The following is a 4623-nucleotide window of genomic DNA, read 5'->3' on the forward strand; positions in this document are numbered from 1 at the left end:
GTACCATACTGTCTTGATGATTACAGCTTTGTAATACAGCTTGAAGTTCGAGATTGTGGTGCCTCCAGCTTTGGTTTTCTTTTTCAGGATGCTTTGGCTATTTGGGGTCTTTTCTGGTTTCATACAAATTTTAGGATTGTTAGTCCTAGCTCTGTGAAGAATGCTGGTGTTATTTTGATAGGGATTGCATTGAATATGTAGATTGTTTCGGGTAGTATCGACGTCTTAACAATATTTGTTTTTCCCCACCTTAATAACTTTTGGACATCTTTTGAATCCGCTTACTTTTTCTTCATCCCCACTGAAAAACATTAGATCAAGACATTTTGTCTTCTTGTTTGAACTACTGTAATATGACTTCCTAATTGGTCTTTCTACTTTCATTCTGGCTTGCCCTAATCCATTCTCACACTGTGCCAGAATAATCCTTTACAAAAGGATATCTGAATCCCTCCCCTGGCTATAAATCTTTCAATAGCTTCCCATTGCTCTCAGAGTAAAATCCAAAATCCTCAACCTGGCTAATCAGAGCTGGCAGGATATGGCTGGTTAGGACCTCACCAGACTCATTGTGTTTTAGTTCCTATTACACTCAATGTGTAGGCCTAACAATATTTAGGATGTGCCAAGTTCCTTCAGGCCACAGGGCTTTCCCACATGCTTTTCCTTTTGCCTGCAATGTGCTTCCCTAGTTCTTGCCTGGTTGATTACAAGTTTTTGAGTCACTTCCTCAGTGAAGCCTCCTCTGACCTTCTAGCCTCGGTTGGGATCTCTAGATTCCATGTTAAGAATCAATTTTTTCTAAATACTGGGGCACCTGGGTGGCTCAGTAGGTTAAGTGTCTGACTTCGGCTCAGCTCATGATCTCACAGCTTGTGGCTTCAAGCCCCGTGTCGGGCTCTGTGCTGGGACAGCTAGCTCAGAGCCGGGAGCCTGTTTCAGATTCTGTATCTCCCTCTTTCTCTGACCCTCCCCTGTTCATGCTGTCTCTCTCTGTGTCAGAAATAAATAAAACATAAAAAAAAAAAGAATCAAATTTTTCTAAGAAAAAAATAAAAAAGAATCAGCTTTTTTTTCTATAAAGGGCAGATAATAAATATTTTAGGCTTTGCAGGTCACAGAATGTCACCACTACTCAATTCTGTGTCATAACAGGTGTAGATCATACACAATGAATTTATGAATGCTGAACTTTGACTTTCATATATACTTTTCACATGTCACAAAATATGAGTCTTCTTTTGATTTTTTCCAACCATTTAAAAATGTAAAAACAGGAGCACCTGGGTGGCTCAGTTGGTTAAGTGTCTGACTCCTGATTTCTTCTCAGGCCATGATCTCAAGGTTCATGAGTTTGAGCCCCACATCTGGCTCTAAACTGACAGTGTGGAGACTGCTTGGGATTGTCTCTCTCTGCCCTTCCCCTGGTCACACTTGCTGTCTCTCTCTCTCAGAATAAATGAATAATAATAAAAAAAAGAATTAAAGATGTAAAAACAGTTCCTAGCTTCTGGCTATACAAAAATAGGAGGAGGGCTAGCATTGGCTTATAGGCTACAGTTGGTGAACCCCTGTTCTATGATGTCAATAGCATATATCACATACTTTCCTGTGTTGCACATGTCACAGTGATAATAAATTATGGATGCAATAGACTTTTTTTTTTGCAATGGACTTAAAATTTTAAAAAAAAATGTTTATTTATTTTGAGAGAGTGAGAGAGGGAGAGAGCACACACACACACACACACATGTGTGAGCTAGCGCAAGCAGGGGAGGGGAAGAGGAAGAGAGGGACACAGAGAATCTTAGGCAGGCTCCATGCTGTCAGTGCAAAGCCCTACACTGGGCTTGATCCCAAGAACTGTGAGATCATGACCTGAGCTGAAACCAAGAGTTGGGCTTTTTTTTTTTTTTTTAAGAAATGATGCAAGAATTAAAAAAAAAATTTTAAGTATTTATTTTAAAATTATTTTTAATGTTTATTTTTGAGAGTGAGAGACAGAGCATGAGCAGGGAAAGGGCAGAGAAAAGGAGACACAGAATCTGAAGCAGGCTCCAAGCTCTGAGCAGTCAGCAAAGAGCCTGATGTGGGGCTCGAACTCACAAACCCATGAGATTGTGACCTGAGCCGAAGTCAGATGTTTAACTGACTGGGCCACCAGGTGCCCCAAATGCTTATTTATTTATTTTTTTAAAATTTTATTTCTGAGAGAGAGAGAGAGAGAGAGAGAGCGAGCAGGGGGGGATCAGAGAGAGAGGAAGATACATAATCTGAAACGGGCTCCAGGTTCTGAGCTAGCTGTTAGCACAGAGCCTGATGCGGGGCTCAAACCTATGAACTGTGAGATCATAACCTGAGCCAAAGCCAGACACTTAACCGACTGAGCCACCCAGGCACCCCTAAAAATTAGCCTTTTAAAAAATGCTTATTTATTTCTGAGGACGGAGACAGAGTACCAGCAGGGGAGGTACAGAGAGAGAGGGAGACACAGAACCCAAAGCAGGCTCCAGGCTCTGAGCTGTCAGCACAGAGCCTGACATGGGGTTCAAACTCAGAAGCTTGAACTCACAAGCCATCAGTCAGATCATGACCTGAGCTGAAGTTAGATGCTTACTTGACTGAGCCATCCAGGCGCCCCTAAGATGTTCTCTTTCATGAGAAGAGCTCAAAGCTTAGTGGAAAATACAGACATACAAACAATTAACTACACAGCTAGGTAACACTGTATTGGAGGGAAAAAGATTTCGGTCTTCAGCAGATTAGTATGAGATAACAGGGTATGGTGACTCCTAAACTTCTGGAACAGTCTGAGTCGATGCTAAGATAGTAAAGGACTAAAATGCACAGAAGAGATGTAAAACTACCTGGGTATGCCAGATCACTCAAGGAGCAAGGTCACCGAGGGAGGAGGCTGGACCCAGGGTGCAGGGAGGGGAGGTAAGTTTTGGGCCAGGGAAGGGGTGGAGGTGGAGAGAGGTAAGAAGGGACCCAGCAGAGTACTTCAGAAACCAAGCGGAACGACTATGCATTTTTGTATCCCTCTAGTTTATCACTGTGTTCCTTAGGATTTTGCACTGGGTAAGGCATATAACAGACACTCAGAAAATTTGTGAATTGAAAATTAAGTTGAATCAGAACCTTTCAAGAAACACTATGCACCGTGCAGGAAAGTGCTCAGAGAAGGAAGAGAGAGCAAGCAGCCTGGATTCAATGACGCTGAGGTCAGTTGGGGCGAGGGCAGCTGTGGCACCATCTGAGACTTGAGTTGGGCCTGGTGAGCTTTCCTTGGGGGAAAAGCAGTCGATTTCTTCAGTATTTAGTCATGTTTACTTTGTCCTGGGGATGCAGAAATCGACCAAAACCGATCTCTGTTCTCAAGGAGCTCACAGCCTGGTGGGGAAAACAAACACAGGCCTTGACAATTATAGTATAAGGTGCGAAGAAGGTACGGCGAGAGTAGATATAATGAGGAGCTTGTAAACTTGGAAGGCTTCATAGAAGAGGTGATTGAGCCAGTCTTAAAGGTTGGCGTTCACTTAGGCAGTAATTCCAGAGGAAACAAGCATGTGCAAAACCCTGATAAATGCAGTGGTTCTCAAGCTCGTAAGTGCATAAGAATCCCTGGAGAGTTGCTTCTAATGCAGATTCCAGGCCTATATACTTCCTGGGAAACTTCTGGTTTGATGGGTGAGTGGCATCCATTTTAGCAAGCTTCACTGGACTACTTTTAGAAAATCTCTTTCTGTGCTCCCACAGTCACAGGCCGGGATCGGGGAGCGGGGGTGGGGTTTGCGGGAGGCCGGACAGAGCTCGACTCATGGGGCTCCTGGGGCTCCCAAAGAGGTCACGCTATCACAATAAAAACAGCTCCATTTTGAGTCGCGCTTTCAGGCTACAAGCCCCTTTCACGTGCTTTACTTTGTCGGAGTCTCGCAGCAACTCTTTGGGATAGAAATTACGAGTCTCCTATCACAGGGGAAGAAACCAAGGCTCAGCGAAGGGAGACGATTTGCTCAAGGTCACAAAGCGAGAGACAGCAGGGCAGAGACCAAAAGCCCGGCGACCAAATTCACAGCTCGGAGACCTTGCAGCAACGAAGGCAGGCCGCAAGTGGGTGGGGCTCAGTCCCTCCCTCCAAGCTGGTTCCAAAATGGTGGGGGTTGTGGCGTCAGCAACGCCCCCGCCCCTTCCGTCCACCTCCCTCCTTCTTCCCCAGGCCACCCAGGCGGGGGGAGGGGAATGGAACGGAGCAACCCACGTGATTGCCGACAACCTGGCGCGTGACGCAAAGCGGCGGGCCCAACGCTCGCCTTGCCTGGTGGGAAACGTAGTTAAGCCGACCGTCAAGTTGGCAACGAGGGGCGGGCCTCGCACTACATTTCCCAGGAGGCAGCGGGACGCCGCCGCCGCTACCGCCGTCGGAGAGCGGGGACGCGGGGCGCGCTGTCGGGCGGGGGCGAGGTTCGGGCCGGTTGTGCCGTTGCGAGGTTGCAGCTGCGATCGCTGCGGCGGGCTCAGGTGAGTGAGGGTCTCTGATGGGGATTAGGGCAGCTCCACCGGCTCCAGTCGTTCTGGTTTTTATCTTTTCTCCGCGGCGGCCGGGTCAGGATCCCCGGCAGG

At 46.6% G+C, this 4623-nt stretch overlaps 1 protein-coding gene across 2 annotated transcripts in view; it reads left to right on the top strand.

Annotated features, from left to right (window-relative positions):
• Window positions 1–4429: 4429 nt before the first annotated feature.
• THRAP3 (thyroid hormone receptor associated protein 3) overlaps window positions 4430–4623 on the top strand; it is a 63628-nt gene continuing 63434 nt past the window's right edge. Inside the window, exon 1 of one of the 2 annotated variants that reach the window (XM_077753118.1) lies at window positions 4430–4521. The gene's annotated coding sequence lies outside the window, so the exon portion shown is untranslated. The remainder of the gene's footprint in view (window positions 4522–4623) is intronic. The other variant, XM_077753120.1, reaches the window with a different exon arrangement.

This window comes from Crocuta crocuta, unplaced genomic scaffold, assembly GCF_008692635.1.
Source record: "Crocuta crocuta isolate KB4526 unplaced genomic scaffold, BGI_CrCroc_1.0 scaffold303, whole genome shotgun sequence".
Classification (NCBI taxonomy): Eukaryota; Metazoa; Chordata; class Mammalia; order Carnivora; family Hyaenidae; genus Crocuta; species Crocuta crocuta.